The following is a 22,027-nucleotide window of genomic DNA, read 5'->3' as shown; positions in this document are numbered from 1 at the left end:
AGAAATATAATCCTAAATTCTCTCTCTTCAGATTTAGAGCTATCTGAGCTCAAACTTCATCTGCTAGAAATCAGTTATTTTAGCAACTTCTCAAGAAAAATGATACTATGTAAGCGCAGTTTAATGTGATGGTTTTCCAGTTAAGAATTTTTTCTAAAGGAATGACACAAATACTGTTTTCTCCATCAAAAATCTTCAATCTCCGTATAGAGCTAGACAAAAATACAGTCTGTAGGCACTGAAAAGTCCCAAAATCAGAGAAAAATTTGGGGATTTAAATTGGCTGTGTATGAAGGTACTTTCAGGAGAACTATTGGGAGTATAGGGAGTTTTGCCATTTTTGACAGAATCATCGTTCTCCTTTGAAAGCAAAACATTAAGATACCAGTTGGTTATTCGATAACATAATAGACTGCAAAATCCCTTTCACACTTTTTTGTAAGAATTTCTATTCATAAAATCTTAATTTAGTGAAGCAAACTATGGCACCCTTCTCTGTGCAAGAGTTCATTAGGTGAACTAGGCCAGTGTAAAATTAATATACTGGATTTGAGTGATCATGTAGTCTAGTGGGCAACATCCTGGGTGAGGAAGTGTCTGTAGCAAGGAAGCAACAAGGGTTTTGGGAAGAGTACAGTTTGTGGCGCTGAGAAAGAGGCACCAAACTCTTTTGATATTTCTTTTGGAGAAAGACACGTGTTCATCACCTACATAACAAAGCATTATAAATTCTTGTGTGGTAAAAACGTATTATAGGCTAAAGACATAGGCTTACAGGAACCTCAAGGAGCTCCAAAGTCAGAGATCTGTATATCCACTGAAAAAGAGYTACGGGCTGGGAAGAGACTTACAGAGTGTGTATATATATTATTTATAAATCATCCAATCCAGGAAAATTTAAATTTGAGTATGGCATAAAGACCTTCTAAAATTAATATAGTATATTATCATAGATAARGCTATATGCTAAAGATAACCAAAAGACAGTGCCCTAGGACAAAAATTTGTAGTTTTTGTAGTAATGGATCTATTTTATGACTGTTTCTGTTAGTGCATTCCACRAATTAATAGATAGAAAAATAGCAGTGTATTTGCCAACTGTTCCAAATGCCATTTATAATTTTAGTGGCCTGAGATTAATTTTATCTCTTTACTGAAAGACAAATGCACAGTGAAAAGATGAAATAGTGAGAAAAAACATTCAGCATTGTGCTTTCTCAGTGACTTCCCTCACTTGAAAAGAAGTTGCTAAAATTATCAGATCATGTAATACATGTTTTYTGAGAATTCAAGCCTTGACAGTGTTATGTCTGCTTGCCATCATAACAATCAAGATGAGTATCTGTAACACYCTAGAATTCTTCAATTCAGGAGTTAAACTGAGGTTCCTTTACTCATCCTTCAGGTGTGTCAAYTGCACCGATCAGCTCAGTGTCATCTGCAAATTTGCTGAAGGTTCTCTTGATTCCTTTCTGTTTGTCATTAAAGATATCAAATAACACTGATCCCAATACAGTGCCTTGAAGGACATCACTTGTCACTGATACCCATCGGGACTCTGAGCCATTGACCCTACCCCTGGATGTGACCATCCATCCRCTTCCTTATCCATCTCACAGTGCACTCATCCATTGCATCTCTCTCCAGTTTAGGGATAAGGATGTTGTGGGGGACCGTGTCAAAGGCTTACAGAAGTGCAGATCAATGACATCTGTAGCCCTTCCCCTGCCCACTGTTGAAGTCAGTCTAACAGAAGGCTGCTGGGTTGTTCAGGCAGTAGCTTTCCCTTGGTGAAGCCAAGTGTGCTGGCTCTCTTGAATCACCTCCCTGCTCTCCATGTGCTTTAGCACAGCTACGAGGAGGGTCTGTTCCATGATCTTCCCAGGCACAGAGGTGAGGCTGACAGGTCAGTAGCTCCCAGGGTCCTCCTTTCTGCCTTTTTGAAGATGAGTACAAAATTTCCCTTTTTCCAGTCACCTAGGACTTCATCCGACTGCCATGACTTAGTAATATATGTGCATGCATGAACGTGCATGTAAACTTACACATATTTTTTTTGTAGTTACAACTATTTTTACAATTACACAAAAAAATGAGAACATGGTCTATAACCATAGAGATTATAGTGCAAGCTGTGTGTTCTGAGTTAATTAAGAAACAAACAATCTAAATAATTGAGACATGACACGAGACAATAGCATGAAAAATAAAAATATAAGTAAGTTATACATAATTTATTTTCATGATGAAACACTAGATTTTCATTTTTTGGTATTTGCATGTAAAAACACCATTGTATTTATGGCAGATATTTAAGTTATTACTTGTCTTGCTCCAAGCATCATTGCAAGCGAAAAGCAGTACCTTTTTTCTTTTCATGTCAACTCAATGTATTGTACTCAGCCTATAAGTGCTGTGTAGAATGCCAATCAAACATGCTTTTTCTACTTATCCCAGTTTCTGATTTCTGCATAAATACTCCCAGTCCCYTTTTCCTTTCACTTACAGCATCTTCAGCTGCCAAAAGCTGTGGTGAGTGAGATAAAAGCACTTTGTACTCTAGCTTTTTCTCCAATATGTACATTATAGCAAATCTATTCTCACTTTCAAAGGAAGGAGATGCCTGTAAACCATCTCTGGTATAATTTTAAATAAAAAGTGGGATCTTCAGACCATGGAGACAGGAATTTATCCCTGATGTCTAATTATTAGCTTGATGAGATAGCTCCTGGCACACCCAAAAGCATATGAATGTTTGATGTTGTTGTGCATAACAATATGACTAAGAGAATAGTGTATAGAATGAATAATAATACATATATGAATCCTAAATTTGTTTGTATAAATTGTATAAATTGGTATGCACGCAACATGGCAGTGAGCATTAAAATTCCTAAAGTTAAAAACTGAGACAGCCAACCTCACATGATGAAGTCGGGATAAATTTTAATATAATTCAAAAAAAATACCGACAGTGTATGCAGATGAAGATAAGATAATCATTCTACACCAGATCAGGTTCCTTAGACTCTTGCTACTTTGTTGTAGGGCAACAAGTGGGAAGAAAATTTTGTGATAGAATTGGGTGCTACTACTATTCCCTGGTTAAAACATGATAACAGGTACTACAGTAAGTCATGTTAAATGTAACTAAATGTATCAAGCTCCAAGATTTTACAAATTTTCAATAAAATTTAGTAAGGTAATGTTTTATGTATTGTGTTTAGGGTGTGAAATTCCATTGCCACTGCAATCCTCTTGGACTTGGAATTGGTTCATTCCTGAGCTGTGGATCAAAGGGGTACTTTGCTATCTCCTCCTCAGCATGGTGAATAGTCCTAAGTCCTCCTTCCCTAGATGCTCAAGTGCACTTCTTTCCCCTCCAAAATAATAATAATAATAATAATAAAATACACCATATTACTACTGTTATAAGCATGAGAATGGTAGACTTCATTAAATAATTATATCTCAGAAATTAAGAAATATGGGGTGTGTTTATGTGACTACAATTAGTGTGATCAGAACCATGCCCTGCCCCAAGCAGTCCTGTCCTCTGCTTCTCTGGCCAGAAGGACACCTTGCAGTTGCTCTTCCTACACATAAAGGAAATATGTGGTGTCAGGAATAAAAGTCTGATACTTCGGGTAACTTCTTCCCTGATGGAGTGAGGAGAAAGGCAGGGAGGCTGTCATGGAGCAGCTGCTGTACAAAATAAGAGTGACAATGTAGATCTCTGAGCATACTCCCTGATACTGAGACACCAAATCTTCCCCTATTTCCATATATTTATTAATCTCAATATTAGAAGTAAAAAAAGTTTGTTAGTCTCCATTATTCTTCCCTTATAAGACTTCATTCAAGACTTTCTGCTCAAATGGCTATGAATTTTCTTTTAATATAAATATATTAATGATCAACATATCCTCATCTGTTGCCTATCACTGTATCACCAGCASCCTTTAATTTGGAAACTATTTTTACCTTTCCCACAGTTTTTACAATTGCAAGAGTTTGTTTTTTTTCTTTTTCAGACACTCTCTAACATTGTAATATAGCACAACAGCACAACTGGTATTTTTATTATTTCAGTGGCTCTTCATTGCACTGGCATCCTGAGTTTATTTACCAGAACAGCAGAACTATATGTTTGAGTCCAAATAAAGCCTTTCCAAGAAGCTGTGTGCAATTCTAAAACTTCTTCCCATATAAGGAGGAAACACCATACTGAATGCAATAATGAGATCCAGTTTTCTTTTTTTATAGCTCCATAACATGGCACCTTTTATTAATATTCCACTAGGCAGAATATCATGCTCATCCTACTATTTTTTTCTCTACAATAATCATTGTTAAACTCCCTGGGAGACATCAGGTTTTAAGCATATTCCCTAAGGCCTTTTTATCCAAGTAGACTTCCTGAACTAGCACTGAAAAATCACTTGCTATTTTGACTGAAATACCAGTTCTCTACCTGGCCTGCACAGCCTCACTTGTGACACACTCAGCTTTGGTGATATTTTCAGGAACTAAACACTTGTTAATTCTAGCCTTGTAACAGGAGAATTACTCCTTTATGTAGTAAATGAAGAAGTGAGAAGCAATCTATAGRAAAAAAACAAACTCCAGAAGACTCAATTGAGTTTCATTTCTTTAGAATGGAGCAAACTTGCACATATACAATAACAATGCTRTATGCTAAGGGTTGTCACAAAAATGAATGTTCTCCATGTCTGTGAGGTATAGAACAAAAAGGAATGAGCTAAAATTTAAGAAAAATGAGCCTTATGGCAGGGGAAGCACTGGAATATGTGTGACTCAATTCTATTAAAAATTTAAGWAACATGAAATGAGCTGTAGGGCAGGGAAAGCATTGGAATATGATTGACTGAATACTATTAAAACCAAGTAAGACAAACATCTACCAGTTTCGTTTTCTATGTTTAGGAGGGGTATGTTGGGGCAGAGAAATTTGTGAGGTGTCCCCATGAATTATTTTCTATTTATTTACGATTCTAAGGGCAATCATGCCTTCTGCTTTATTAAGATTTAATGCAGAAGGCTTATAAATGCGTTAATTTATCTGCATTCAAAGTACTTAGCTGAAGATTTTAAAGTCTCTAAGAAAAATTAGGTCAATTAATAAAAACATAATAAAATTAAACATTTAAATTGTTTGAATATTAATTAAAATGCCTAACATTTTAGTAAGTGTGGGTAATCACTGTGTAAAAAAAGGAAACAAATAGTAGTTTTTAACCTGGGTGTTGTTTATTTTATCTATTGCCCTTTAAGTGTAGCTTTCTGGAGAACAAGACTGGTCTGTTCCAAAGGACAGAATATCAAGGAGGCAAGGCAGAAGCTGTGCATGGATAACGTGGAGCTCCTGATGGAGCTGAGACATGAAAAAAGGAAATACCTGTTGGAAGCAGGGACATTCCTCATGGATACAAAAACTTTGCCCAATGAAGGCAAAGAAGGTGAAGGGCAACATAAAAGATTTCTGTAGGGATCTTGACAAGAGGGAAAGTTTAGGAGCTCAGTAGGGCAATGGACCTGGTGACAAAGATAGTAGAAGGGGCCTTTTACAAARTACCTTAGTCTTTAATTCTGTGATTCAAACTTTCTGAATATATTCAGTAAAGAAAAAAGARTCTTTGAATGAGTAAATAAAGTTTCAATGGAATGCTATATAAAAAGAAGTGGGCTGATATCAAAATAATCAGTAAGAAAATTAATATCAGAATTAAAACATGACAACAGATTTCCACATTAGAGAAATATAGTAAAATTATCTTTAGTATAAGATTTTATATATAGCCATGGAAAAAATATAGATTTTCGTGCCAGAAATCTTTTAATCTTTTCCCCAGACCAGCCCTAATTTCCTTGTTAAAGCATGTTGCTCATAGCTTTTTGGAGTGAAGTTGTGGAAATCACTAAGGATGAACATCCCACAGCCTCTCTATAGTACCTGTTCCAGGGCTGAGTAATTTTCAAGGTGAAGACGTTTTTCTTAATTACTTCTTGGAAATTTCTTTGCTGCAAATTGTCACCAATTGCAGTCCAAAACTTGGTAAACTTTCATCATCACAATGCTGCCTCACATTCAGTCATTCTCCACCAGAACCCCGAGGCCCCTTTTTTCCCTGCAGATATGCTTTGCAGCCAGTTGTTCCCRGTATGTGTGAATACAGAAGTTTTCTTTGCTGAATTTGGAAGCATATGATACATTCTTTCCTCACTGATTCCAAAATGTCTGGATGTCGCCTAGTGTCTTGGAAGCCAAAATGACAGGAAATAATCCTGGGAGAAAATACTATAAAATGTAGCTAAATAAATAACACATCTTGAATGTTTATCATTAAGTATTGAAACTTTGTTCATATCAACATGAGAAATCTGCATGTGTTTTCAAGGTAATAGCACCCATATGGCTCAAATAAGTAGTCCTTTTTCTACAGGACTTGTAAGATGCAGCAGCATGTGCAAGCTGAGTAAATTGCACCAGCATTTTTCTCAATTAGCAAATTAAATTATATTAAAATAACTGGCGGACTGCCTTTATAGTATTTTTTCTATCTTGGCTTTTTCTCTTTGTAAATGTTTTCAGTGTGAAGCTGCATTGTTATGTGCCAGCACAGTAGTTCCCTCAATCCTCAATAAGCAGACATATGTTGGCACTTTTCCATCTCTAATTTTGTCAGAGTACTTCATTTTCTCTCACAGTGTTCTTCCTGGCACAGATATTTGCCAGCAACTGACAAAAAAACAACTGGAAATGAGAAAAAAAAAATTACTTTCAGGGGCAATCCCTGACAGCAGCACTACTTGACTATGATCCTTGCCAAGATTGTCTCCTCTGCCTGCAGACTTCTACACGGAAAACCTGTTGGTTTTGTTGCTGCTGCCATTAATTTCAGGGCCCCATTTGTCCTTTAAAGGATATCCAATCAAGCCAACTTTTTTGTATTAAGGTTGGAAAGGAGCAACATTGCTAGAATCAAAAAGGTCCTGATTCAATTTCCAGAATTATGTGCAGATATGCACAGAGGTTTTTAAAAGAATCACAATTACAGTAAAATATCTATTTTGAAAAGACAAAGGAGCCATTTATATTTCTTAAGAGAAACTATATTCACTGATGTTTATTAAATAAAAAATTACTAGAATGTCCTAGAGACCTGCTTCATCTTCTCCATCTTCTCCACCTTCTCTCATCTTTTCTTACTATGAAAAATAATCCAATCCCTTCATCAGCTTTGTGGCCTTTCACTGAGCTCATTCCACATCTCTCTCATAGGAGAAATGCAGATATGGACCCAGCCCTCCAGGTGTATCCCACATCTCTCTGCCTGATGCATTCCATGGAATTGTCTGCTGCTTTGGCCACAAGGATACACTGCTGACTTGTGTTTAAATTCCACACTCTAGGAGCTTCTCTGCAAAGCTGCTTTCCACAGTTATGCCTCAGCCTGTAATGGTGTGTCTGTTTATTTCTCACCTGAGTTACTTACATTTTCTTCAGCTTCGCTGAGAAGTGACTAATACTTTTTTATACTAGAAATGGCATCTTCTGCAATCATTTTTCTTAGACACTTTTACAATGTCTGATAACCTGAAAAATTCACCTAAGGTGTGAGGCACTGGCAGTTGTTTGAACTGTCGGTATTGTACATGTCAAGAGTTTTTCAAAATAGCTACGTTATACTAAAGAATAAATGTTTGGGTATACATGATATTCAAGGCATATTTTATGTTGATAAAAACAGTCTACAAAGAGTCTGAAGCTAAAAATCAAAACCAGCTAAACTAATTTTCAATGGAAAGGAGGATTATAATTTAATGGTTTGCAAAATCCATAGTTTCTCACTGTGACTTTCCTGCCAAGGTCTGGCCTACAATTATCAAAATTAAATTATTGTATTTGTACTACTAAGAGAATCTGATGAGACTGGAAGGGAATGATACTACCTAGTGTGCTCGTGAATACTTATGAATTCAATTTTATACGCTTTAGGGCATTTTTTAATGCAAACTGCAATATCTCAAGAATTTCCCTTAGAAWGTATAATAGTACTTACACTCAGCTGCCTACATGTTACTTATAATGCAGTTCCCTACGTGCTTGTATTAACAATCTTTCAGCATATTTCAGGGGTAGTTGTCATCTTCCACAAAAAAGTCAACAATCACTATCTATAAAAAAAGTCTTATTTTATTACTACTCTGGAAATGTTCCACAAAACTAGTACTAGTACAGTGCTRTACTGAGGAAGAGAAGGAGGGAGTGGTTTTGTAAAAAAAATTAGCTGAATGAAGGTGTTTAGAACCAAAGAAATCAGATGTGTAAGCTGCCTTTATGTTAGCAAATACTTCACTACTTCTGCATAACAGAAATTTTCAAACACTCACCTTCCTATCAAATTTGGAGGTGAAGCTCAACTGTTACACAAAACAGTTCAATGATCTGCTAAATTAGTTGCTAGAGAACTTTCTGCTTTACTTATACTTTTCAAGAAGAACTTTGAGAAAAACATATATGTGTTTATATTAAATTAATATGTGAGTGCTCTAATTATATAATGATATCACATACTGCTTTTCCTTAGCATCTTAATATGGGATAAAAAACAAGTATGAGAGTTGTACGAGACACGTTATACTTTGATAAYTCAATAAATGTTATTAATATTTCATGCTAGTACCCTTAAAATTAGCCTTGGTCTTAAAAACKCTTGGTTTTTGTTGCTGGTCCAGGCTTGATCCTCCTGAGAACTTTGAAGGGACTTCTGTTTTCTTCTGCTGCATTCAGAGCTCATGGGAATAGTGTAGATTATGCAAAAATTGTACCTAGGGTTTGTTTTTTTTTAATGATAATGGTTTTGTGCTAGTTTTGGATACTAACTTCTCAGCAGATATGAAAAACTTGAAGTAATTAAAAAATGCTGAAGATATCAAATGTAGCAAATGTTTCCAGAAGCATGAAATTTGTAAAGTTCACAGACAGTTCCTCTCCGTGGGTGTTTTATTACTTTCATACATATTTTATTCAAACTTTGTTGATTACACATCAGATTCTTGAAACATTTCAGGGTACAGTTACTTAAAGTGTCTCTTTTCTCTCAGAAGTATTATTATCTTATAATAAACACACCTTTAGCAGTCTTTCTCTTACTAATACAGGAGGGGTTGTACACAAAAAAGTAAATCAGTGTCTTCAATAAAAACTGACAGTTAAAGTTTGTGTTTCACATAAGATATTACCAAAAATTAATTTTAAACTTTCATATAATAATAAAGTGTACTCAATGTTTTTTGAGCCTGGGCAATTTTTATTTTATACTTTCAGTGTTCAGTCTGGAGGCAAACAACACTACTTATCTTTTRTGAAAGAAGAGATTGTCATTTTACAGCTCTGCAGCACATCAGTCTAACCTCAAAAGTCTTTCTCTTTTGTTAATACTGCACAGCTTTAGAATATGTACATGTCATCTTAGAAACTAATTTAATAACAGAAAATGGAGGATGATCATTCATAGCTATAAATATGCATATTTTAAAAAAATGCCTTGAAATGTGGTAAATGTAAGTTAAAACTGCAATTTCTAGTTTGCAATAAGTAAAGCATGAAAGCAAAGTTAATATATTTCTCTTTCATATCTTTCTTTTAGTACTGAGTCAGTTCCTTAGAGCTGCTATTTGAACATTTGCTCTTTTTTGTTATTAAAATAGTAACAGCTCTGTGCCAACTCATTTATTTAAAAGATAGATGAAAAACGTTTATACTTTAAGCACTGCATAACCAAAGGCTTTTCTCCTCCATTTCAGTAAAGTGAGCAGTCCAGCTAACAAGAACAAACAATTAGGCACAATATTCTCTTTTGGGTACAAGTTTTGTTTTGGAAAACTGTGAGTAAGACTCTGAACTTTCAAACAAAATCTTTAAGGATTTTTGGAGATTAAACATAACAAATAATTTTTTATATATTTGGGAAAATCTCCAAGGCATAAAGCTAATTCCACAGGTAGAAGAATGTGGAAGCTTTATTCTGCTGCAGATCATGTCATCAGTCATTTTACTGAGTAAAGGGAAAGACAGCAGAGCTCATTAGGATCCTGCCTTGAGTAGAACAAAGGAAGAAAAGGTAAAAGCAAAAAAAAAAAAAAAAAAAAAAAAAAAAAAGAGATCAAAAGGTGGAAAATCTAAAATTTTAAGGTAGTGTAAGATCATTTTTACCATTAACAGGAAGCAAAATAAATTATACATTCCATTTTGAAACTTCAGGGAAAATTTTTCACTGAAATGTTACGTTATCAGGTACAAACATTTTCTGACCTTTTTATCAAAAGCTTTCCAATTTCCCCATCAACATAAAACCATTAGAAGGAGCAGCCAACAAATGTTTCCTGAAAACAGGTTATAAGAATCATAGGATATTTCAGGTTGGAAAGGACCTTTAAGATCTTCAACRGTGRACTCAGCACTGCCATGTTCACCACCAAACTGTGCCCCTCAGTGCCACAGCTGCACATCTTTGAAATACCTCTGGGGATGGTGACWCAACAGCTGCCCTGGCCACCCTGTTCCAATGCTTGAGAACCCTTTCAGTGAGGAAACTTTTTCCAATATCCACTCTATGCCTCTCCTGGTGCAGGTTGAGGACATTTCCTCTTGTCCTATCTCTTGCTATCCAGTTCACCTTCAAGAYCCAGCTCACCTTCAAGTCCTAGGACAGGAAGCCTCTACAATAGGCTGAGATAATACCAAAATGTGAGAATTATGATGTGGGAAGGGGCAAATCACCAAGATCTGCTGAGACTCCATCTTGACTTAAAATGGGAAATGCAAACAGCCTAAACACGTTGCCACAACACTGTTCAGCCTTTGAACTTTCTTTCAGTCCTCTGTCCATCATCTCTACAAGATGAAAGTTAGAGTTTTATGSTCTTGGTGATCTAAATATTTTATTATATGGTTTACTGAGTCCAGAGTTAGACATCTTTTTATTCAGAGCTGCTGTACTTGTTTTACATAGTGACTTGSCCTGTAGGCAACTCCTAGAGTAACATTTACTTTTTCGACAGGCATCTATTGTACAAAATCTTCAAAAGATAATCTGAACATTTAATTTTATACTTTCAGATACTCCAAGGAATTTGTGGCAATAATAACATTCACAGAGTAATTATAACTGCAAATGTTCAGTAGCCCTCCTTTTCCTCGATCTAGATTTGTTATTTTGCTAATCATAACTATACCACTGTTTGTATTTCTTCCTAAATTCAGTCAAGTATCTGCAATATATGTTAATTGAAAAAATGGTTTTATATTAAGTCCATGTCATCTTAAATCAGTGTAATACTATCATCTTAAATCAGTGTAATACTAACATACTTAAAAAAGTATTATTTCAATTTAATCTTACTTTACATATGGTACTTTCATATTGTCAATTCTTAAGCATGCTTCATAAAATAATTCATAAAATATCTCTCTCATTTCTGGTATACATAAAATTGGATTATTTTTCCCATTTGATATWTGTCATAGATTTCCTTTTTAAATAATTCAGCACCAGCTTGTGTCCAAATGCAGTAAGTTATTTTTACAGCCATTCGTGTTTTTTTTCTTTTCCATTTAAAATAGCTGAAAGAGCATTCCAAAGTAATCAGACTTAATGCAGCTAAGTCACCATCCAGCCCCCAAAAGTGGAATTACCTAATCATAAAACATTTTTTTGCTAGAAGATTAGCTTAAATGCACATTGCACAGTCACTTTTTTTCTAKTTCTTTTAATCACTTTGATACAGGTTAAGCTTTTCCCCAGAAACTTTGGAGCCTATTTCTTTCTTATTTCCTGAACAAAATGTCATACATAATGCAGTGCCTCTCCTTGTCTAAATAATGAAATGAACCATTTGAARAAACTTTTTATCTTCTGAGAATTGTACAAGTTTCTTTATCCTAATAAGAAGTTCGTCCACTAGTGATGCTACCTAGTGAATGAAGTATTATCTGTCAGAAGAATAAATTATTTAAAAGCATATTTTTTTCTATTTCCAAAATATTAGAAATGTTTATTTCTGATGATGGTATCATTAGACATGTTTTTACAGCTGAAACTAAGCAGCAGCCTTAAGTAGCAGTTAAGTAAACTGAACTTGTAATATATTTATTTTCTTGTAGTCAAAAAAATTCCTGGGACAACACAGATCCCATATCACAAAGGGAAAAATTCATCTATTCTTGATAGGTGGAATTCCAATGTATCAGGGAGAAATTAAACAGAATTCAAATTACAAAACATTATGAAAATAGGTTCATCAAAACTGAAAGGAAGCAATATGATTAACAGATGGACTAGACTCTTTCATGTGCAGAAGAATAAATTAAATTGTTTAATTCACTGCAAAGGAATAATAGAATTAATTACAAGACTCACATTTACTAATAACAGCTTTTTCCCTCGATTGTCTTCTGCCTAATATCTGATGCTAGTTTCATGCCATTACCCCATASTCATGAACTCTCAAATTCCATGACTATCAAAGTTGCAATTAGGGGTCATATTAAAAGAAAAGAAAAAGAGAGGGGAAAATGAAAGGGAAACTTAAGACCTTGATTTTTCTCCCAAATCTCTTTGTCTGTATGTGTTAAAGAGGGATTTCAGGTATGCCTCAATATTCACTACAAAACCACCTTGTTTTGTACATGTTGCAATATTCAAATCTGCGTCAGAGACACTAATTCCTACATTCATTAGTGTTTGTTTTTCATAACTTTGGGCCATATTTGTGCTCTGAAGAAAACTAAAAGCCTCTTTAACCTATATGGTAACATGTCCAGGGGAATTTCTTTGCTATCCTTCTACATCCCCTGATATGTAACATGTCCTATTTCACTGATCCAAGATGCCCTCGTAGAACATCCTCAAACACTTATTTCAAAGAAATACCAACCAGGTAGCAGCATCAACAAGAGGGGATATGTCTGAGTATCATTTCACAAAATATTATTAGTCTCCTTTGAATGTAGCAAATTATGTTTGGTTGGGCATACCAGAATGACTCTCAGTCCAGTTGGCATCTAAGGAACTCTCAGTCTAGTTGGCATCTAAGGAACTAATAATGTAAATTTAGTAATTTTATTTTTAATGTATCAGTGTCCTAAAGTCTTTTTTTGGGACATGAGGGTATTTTCTGTAAATGAAACATGATTAACTGTCTTTGCACGTGAATATTTTCACTGGTGGCTTGGATTTTTTTTTATTTTTTTTTTTAATGGTTATGTTGGGTATTTTTAAGTGGGGTTTTAACTGCAGTTTTAAATACCTCCAAGAATTGCAGTAATGGCGGGGTTTTTGATTTTGTTTTTGTTTTTGTTTTTGTTTTGGTTTGTTTTTGTTTTGATTTTGTTTGTTTTTGTTTTTGTTTTGTGGGAATGTTTGTGTTGTTGTTTAGTTGTTTTTTTTAATTTTTACTTATTAAAACTTAACAGGAAGCTAGGAATATCTTCCTCTTTTTAACAACATTACAAAGTCATTACAAACTTGTGCAAGAGTCTTGTTTTTTTTTATTTGGATTTATTAAATAACAGAGCATCATAACATATGCACATGCAGCAAAAAAGTTATCCTTGGCAACTGTAATAAATTAAATTTAGCTGAAAGCAGATGACAGTTACTTTGTATAATTCCTGTAGCACTTTAAAATGATCATCTAGTTAATCAATGATGAGTACAGTGCAAGCCTTATAATAACACGTGTGACATGTACATTAATAGCTAAYTGGAACATTTTGATGAATTTTACTACAGAAAATACCATGAATTAATGAAGAAATCTCTTTCTTTTTTTTTCCTAGTTTCTGACCAAATGTGAGTTCTGTAGATTAAATAATCTGTAAATCCTTCAATGTCAGTGACTATCATGGTGAAACAGTGTCTGTTTCCCAATTTTAGTATTTGTTAAAGCTACTGTCAGAATGCAGACTAAGTCAGCCACCATCCAGGTACTCTCCAAAGAATTTGGGGGAAAGGCGATGTTTCTCATAATGTCATAGTAGAAGCAGATACCGCCTGCACAAGCACGTGTGGTAAAAAAAATTGGCAAAGTCAGTACCAAGCAAGAGTTCTCTCAGGGAGGCAAAACATAGTCACTAGATGTGTTTTAATTTTATTTTAATCTGATTTAATTGTTTCTTGCCAGTTGAATATGGGATAATTTTAGTCTCCCTACTACTTCTTTCTCCATTACAGAAAATGAAAAAGGAGGTCAAAAGGAAAAGGGAAAATGAAAACAGAAAGGAAAGGAAAAAGAGAGAAAAATAAATAAATTGCTGAAGACCAAATTCTAAATGGTCTTTTCAAATACTCCCAGACTTACAGCTTCACCTGTAAAAGTGACCCAATCTATTCTGGAATTTATATACTTGGAAAATAATGAATGAATTTCTTGGACAAGAAATCTGGTCTTACATTCCTAAAATGTCTTTCTCTAAAAACTTGGTGTAATGTAACCTGCAAATGTAACCTGCAGTTAAATACAATTGCACATCATTGCAAATACAGTCAGAACAGTTTCACTTAATATTTTCTTTCTCCTATTATGTTAGGGGCTTGTGCAAATTAAAATGACAAAATAAAATTAAAATTAATCAATCTAAAAGTAAACAAAATAACCTATAAATGCAATGTGAGCATATAGATTTTTTAATSTCATGAAGAAAGATAAACATTATTTCTTTAACTTCTGTGCACAAGTTCTAAGTTAAAATAGAATGTTTAGGCAGTATGTGTGAATATAGCAGTTGCCAGTGACAAAGATCCTGAGGGTATAACAGCAGCTTTTGACTATGTTTGTGCCATGGAAAAGCAATCTGAAACTGAGGTCTGCATCCCTGAGGAGATTATGATATTCTTGTTCACAGGCTTAGATCATTTATAGGTTTTGATTCTAAATCTTTAGTATTGCCTGTAAAAAATGTTTGCTTTTTTTTTTTTTCTTAAAACATAAAGTGTTTCTAAATGCTTATCAGGTCACTCAGGATTTTTTTTATGTGTGCTGACTTTTTTTTTTTTTTTTTTTTTTTTTTTTAAGGAAGAACCTCTAGTGAGATTTAACATTGTGAACAATCTTTTGCCAAGGAAAGGCTGATATACACAAGAGAAAATTCTCCTGCAGGAGGATTTAGTACAGCTGAAGATAACATGGGATTAGAAAGTCAGTTCTGCTTGGCTCTTTCTGCACCTAATCATTCATACTGCCTAAATTGCAGTTCTCACTTTGGTTCAGTTCTGGAGAAACCAACTCATTCCTGAGGCAGGGAAACTGAGGCACTGGAAGGAAAAATAAGGAAAATATTGGCTCGGATGAAGATCCAGACTCTCCAGCTAAATGTGTCGCTTGGCATGATTAATATAAAATGAAGTAGGCATGCCTCAAGGAATATGTTTTTGGGGATTATTTTTGTTCAGTGAAAACTCAAAAAGGAAATTCTTTAAATTGGAGCAGTAGTCATTTACATGTGTACATTTTGCACATTTTCCTCTTTTATTTATATGRCAAGAAGCTTAAATGTAAGCACTACTACCAAAATATGCCAGCCTTTCTCATAAACTGGCAAGCCTACTCAAATACTGGCAAAATATTGTTAAACAAGATGCTGTCATGCCCCAGCTGTCAGTTTCAGCACRCTATTGCTAAGTGGCATGTTAAAGGGCAAATGAGCTATATTAACCTAATCCCCAGACAGATGCCCAGAAAAGAGGTTTGGGGCTCTTTTCCCTAATAAAATAAAGTAGACATTTTAATGGCTTCCTGTTGTAACTCACAAAAAGGCTGAAACTCAATATTTCTTGGATTTGTACAGCYGTAACCAAGCAACCTGTGATTTTATCATTAATTGAATGAAGCAACTTTCTAAAAAGCATTTCAGAAAGCTGTCAAAAAGCAACAACATTGCAATAAAATATTTTCTCATTTTTGATTCACACTGCATAGTTCTGAAAAGAATCACACAAAGCAACAACACTGTATAAAACCCTTTCATTTTTGCATCTTGCTGTGCTTGTCTTCTTACAGACTGGACAATGTAGAATGCAAATAAATTTCTACAAATAACAAGGAAAAGTTACATAAAAATATATCTTCCTCTAGAATTTTTTTCTAAAAAACAAAAATTATATAAACCCCATGCTTCAAAGACATAAATCCATATAAAATTATGAGTATATGGAATATCTTAAATATAGACAAGAACAACTGGTCTAGAAAGGCTGAGATAATGACTTCTGCAACTCTAATCATTAACCTTTTTGAGTGCCTCCCAAAGGGACTTCTTAGTAACAGCCATTAGTGAATCATACACCGAGTTCCTGCAATGTTGTCTAATGATGAGTTATACATATTAATTAATTAGTCAAGGCTTGTAAAGTGCTTTGAAAAGGATAAAGGATAACATACCGGTAAGTGTTAACTGCAATTATGCTGTATTTTTTTTTTTTTGCACTAGCTGTTCCTAAGCACATCTCTGAGGCAATGTAGCTATGGTTTGTTTGAGAACACTGYTGTTTTTCACTCCAGGGCTACCATTCCAGTTTTGGAAATCACTGAATTTAGTACAGTCAGAGTGGGACCAGACCTGGAAAGGCTCTTGCTGTATGGAGTATGTTTGAATACACACACTTGGCTGTGTATGGCTGTGCACATCACTAATGTTTAAAAGCATGGAAATGGCTGTTGGGCAGCATGGCCCTTGAGAATAATTCACTGTGCTACCCAGGCCCAAGATGCCCACGACTTTGGAGCTGTTGAAGTCCCATGCTCTGCTTTTTCACAGAGAAGTCAGAATTTGATCATCCATGAAGTGATGCTTTTTCATTGCTTGCCACRTTCCAAGTCACCACAGCAGGCAGCAGCAGGTGGTGCCCAGAAGTCCACTTGAAAATGACTGCAGGAGATGTGTCTGTATTGAACAGCTTGTTTTAGCAAGAGGGTTTAATTTAGTCTGTTATGATGCCATAACAATCCAGAAATCTTCAGCATCTTCTGCATGTTAAATACTGCAAATTTCTAAATTTTCTGATGTTTTTCTTTCTTCATWTTAATAGAATTATAGACAGAACAAAATGTACCTACAGTAACATTCTGAGAAAGTTAATTTTTCTCTTGTAAATTGTAGAGTTCTTTGATCTGCTTATAGTTGCTTACCTGACCTGACTTACACACCATCATCCTGGTTTTCACGTTTATTTCTGTTACTCCATTTCAGAAAAGGAGAGATTATATTTCCTGCCATAATGCTAAACTACATCCTTCTTTGAGTCAAAATTATTTAGAAACATTTTTTAACACATATTCTTTTTCCTAGTATGCTTTCATTCTCTTAAACTCTTTGTTCCTCTTTGTCTCCCTGGACTTGAATCCTACAACTGCACTAAATGGATTTTTAAAAAATATGCATGTTTTACATACCTGAATAGAAACTATTTTAATGCAAATTTCTAGACAAGCAGAAAGTTGTTGCAAACATAAGTGAAATGACAAAAAAAATTGTTATCCCTCAAACTCAGTTTATTTTAATAAAATAGCAAAAAGAAAAAAAGTAAAAAAAAAAAAAAGATTGCAATTAATCATTGTAAAACACTGGGGCAGAGTTGTCACTTTTTACTGAACTATTTAAGGGGACATTGACAGCATCTAAGTAAGAAATTTTTTTTTCTATTGTTTTAGATTTTATGAAAATGAATACTATGCTCTTCAAATTTTATGCAGCTAATAGAACAAGGAATTATGGAAAAGTTTACAGAAAGAATTGACAAAAGCTTTTTTTTTTCAATATCCCTTCTTTCCTTCTGTAACTCCCTTCTAATTTGTAGCTTTCATATGTTGCTCTGGTATAAAAACTACAGGCTGAGTGTTGCAGTAAGAATATCTATGTAACAGCATAAGATATAATTTGCTTTTGGAGCAGAGGGTAACAACGGAGCTGGAAATGGTGACAACATATTGCAGATTGCAAAAATTAGGAGAAATTTACTCCTATATTCTAAGAAAGTCTATTTTCTAAGAAAGTACTTGCTCATTATTAGTTTTGATTTMGGATAGATCTCATGTTTTAGTAATCTCATGGGAATTTATGTAAAGCTATTTACTGAACATATAACCATGCAAAACAGGATAAAGTTGTATGCRATCCTAGTACTTTGGACTGCAAAAAGTCTAGATAGTCAAAATCAATATGGAAAAGAAGATAAAAAGCTGTGTGGAACTAAAAAGGGAACAGTGAAATAATGAAAACCAAACCAAACAACAAACCCAAAACCAAAGAAAACCCCTACAAATGTGATGGGTTTGTCCAAAAGTTTTATCTTGCAAGTAATATGGAATAACTTAATATTTACCAAGAATGTGAGGCACAGTGAGACAAATCTAATCTGCAAAGGAATCCAATCTAAACAACATTGTAAGCCTCTCAGGGAGGAGGCAATGCAAACAGATTTGCATGCAAGCAGCCTTAGGACCCTCTTGATACATTCTGAAACAAAAGCTTAAATGAAAAATCAGTAAGAAAAATTTTTATGGTGATATATATATATATATWKWGTGTRTGTGTGTGTGTGTGTGSGYGCRTGTGTGTGTGTATGTGTGGGTGTAATGTGGAAAAAAACCCTGTTTTTCTATTTTCTGGTATATTAGTCCATTTTTCTCTTACCACTATGTGGGTTTTATTCCAGATAACAGGTGAAATTTAGTTCCAGTCTTTTTTTTCTAAAAGCTACATTTTTTTCCCTTAGGAATTTTAGTGATAATCCATTCACTWTTATTTTCTGATATTTCTTCAAATAACATTTTCAGAACAGTCTGGTTGAAGAGATGAATTGACGCTGTCTCTCTTACATGTAAATATGGATTCTTCTTACCTTTAGTCTGGTTAGWTTACTTGCCTTAATACTTATGTCAGCAAATAATCTAGTGCTGTACATAAAACAAACATATTCTGTGGCTTGATAACTGCGAGTTCAAACTCAAGCCAGTGGGCAGGGACTTGATTTAGAAGATCTCATTAAYCACAATTCTGATGAGTATGACTAACAAGGTCTCATAAAATGCTATTTTAGTTGTGAAAATTTGTTTTAATATAGAGTTGTGTAAGGAAATACACTTTATTTATTGTTGTATTTTCTTTAGTAGAAGAAATTTTTAAGTTCTATTTATCATTGTGCTAATCATTGTACATCTAAGTAGGAGTTGGCCTTCAAGAACAAAAAATGTAGGGTTAAACACCATTCCATAAAAAATCACTTTCCAAGCAAACATTCTTCAATTTGGATTTTAACTAGGGAAAAAATGTTGCTTTTGGAGTGGCTGGTTGTACGCTTGATGACTGGGAGATAAGAAATACCAAATGTACTGGAAAAAACTCAACCAGTCACTCATTGCACAGGAATAAACTAGGTCTCTAGTCTTGTCCTTTCCCTACCTGTAGATTTTCATTATAAATTGAAAATCATCTTCCAGAAATTAAAGTCCATTTTGGATTTTACCTACAGATATTACTTCATGGGAAAGCAACATTACCAATGTCAGCTGGTTGCTTTAATACTGTCACTAAAATCTGACTCTAAAATCTTTTGTTACCATGTTCTTCCAGAGCACATGATCATAACCTCAGTAGCAGCGAGCTGCTGTTCACCTGCACCAGGTTTCATTGCTTTGAAATGAGAACATTTTCATTTATGGGTCAGGCCTTACAAGATTAATTTAAGTTTGGCCTGCAGTTWATGCTGCAGTTTTTATCTGGGCAATTATTAATTTTTTTTTTAAATTGCAACAGTGAAAAAAAACAGGCTTTACATTCCATGAAAAAAAAAAAAGGAAATGTTACTAGAAATATGAATGTTGTAATAAGCTAGGATGATTTATGCAAGAGTATTTTTTTCCATACACCTAATTTTACAATTCCTTGTTCAAGTGACAGTGCTTTTACCTGATCCTGGTAATCACGTTTCAACCTCCTGGGAGCAGAGACTCATTTGTTGTGATTCTTTCTTCACAGGACTTTTGAATTGCTTGTGGTTTGCTCAGAATGCACTAGCAGAGTTGTCACCGGTTGGAACAGGTATTGTGCTGGCTGTGCATTCTTTACATTGCTACCTACAGACTGATAGATTAATTTGAAAATGCCACAGGCAGTTTTAAAATCCCTTGCTGGGACTGGCTTTAGCAAGATCTGAGGCTCACTGACTGAAACTTGTGCTGATGCCTATCAGTTCTCAAACAACTCCACTACTATTTAGTGTTTCTAATTGCATGCCAAAAGTCAGCAGGCAATTACACTTGTTGCACAGGACCATATGGTATGAAAGTCAGTGTCCACTAAAATCCACCTAATTTGTCCCTGTTTCTTTTTTACAGGAATCTAAAATCTTTTCCACTATTCCAACAGTCATCCCTCCCCTTTTTCCCACTCCCCCCAGCATGGATCAGGCTCTGAGAAATCATCCATAAAGTCCCCTGCTAGGTTTCACATTATTTCAGTGAGCTGATTTCTTTCAGGATTGCCTTTGCAGACCTTGGAACTGTGTGGAGAAAATGTCTTCTGCTGTTCCTATGCTTTGTATGTCTGAGTTATTTTAGGAGGGTGCGAAATTTCAGATTTTGCTATGTATGAATTCCATTGTCAACAATGAAATCTGCTTTAGCATGATTTGGCAGCCTTTTTTTTTATTACCCCTATTTGTTTTTAATAGGTGTTGCTTAATTATGATATGATTGAGTTATATAGCAGAATACTTGGTATATTTATTGGTGGATTTATTACACTGTGTATGTGTACATACACACACTTGTAATAAAGTGCAAATGTCATTGTTAAGCAAAGAGAAATTCTAAGAATACAACTAATAATCATAGTGTTAAGGATATACTTTATCATTCAACATTATAATCATTATTATGCATTATTATACATTATTATACATTATTATTCTACATTATAATCTATGTATTTACTGCACACACTAAATTGAAGGACATCTTTCATTCAGCAGAAGAACTGGTGGTATAATTGTCTTAGAGTGCACATTTCCAGAGCACCTGTACTCTTGGGTTTTGAGTTGAACTTAGGATTCTCCAAGGACTTGGCAGACCTCAGGACAGCCAGAGAAACCCATGCAGGTGCAAAATTCCTTGATCAGCATGGAAGGAGCCAGCAGGGTCATCATGAGGTGGCATTGCCACCTCCCCTTTGTCAGCTGCCATCAGGTGTTAAAATGCCCTTCTCTCTTCATCTCAGTCTAAACCTCTAGAAGATTCTTACTGGTGCAWATTGTTCTTTATTTAATTTTTCAGAGTGTTGTATGATGCTACTGSAAAGGAAAATAAAATTTCAGTTCTACCAAACCTAACCTATTTCAAACACATGAATATTTTTATTGGCTATCAAAATAAACAAACAAAGTAGCTAATTTTGCTCCTTTTTAGCTTTTGCCTTTGTTTTAAGAACAAGGACATTGAGATCAATTTTAGAAATATAGCAGGTTAAAATATTAGCTTATTCAACACTGTACATTACAACAAGTTTCATAAATCTGAATTTCTGGCAGCTTCATTTCATGGTGCTGAAACATCTGAGTCCCCAGAGGACGTTGAAGGTAAAGCTTAGTAAYTGCAACATGTTCTAAGGTCAAAACACATATCCCCTCCCAGAAKTCAAAAAAATACCTTGTGAAAGCTTTAAATTTTTTTTCCTGTATATAKGACTTTTTTCCTCTGGGCACTCATGCAGAATATTCATATTAAAATTCTAAAAGGTAACAAGAATTGCTTAGAAAATGTCACTAAATAATTCAGAGCTAAGACAATCCTATATGTGTTAAATRTGATTGCTGGGTTAGCTTTTATCTTAATAATACTTTCTTAGAAGGACACATTCTTGTGAAGATACATTTGAATAAAAAAGACTATACACCGGAGACACAATTTTTAAACATTTTTTTGTTTCACTGCCTCACTAAATCCA

This window comes from Malurus melanocephalus, unplaced genomic scaffold (genome assembly GCF_030028575.1).
Source record: "Malurus melanocephalus ecotype Western Australia unplaced genomic scaffold, MMel_1.1 scaffold_151, whole genome shotgun sequence".
Lineage (NCBI taxonomy): Eukaryota > Metazoa > Chordata > Aves > Passeriformes > Maluridae > Malurus > Malurus melanocephalus.
Note: the sequence above shows the minus strand (reverse complement) of the source record.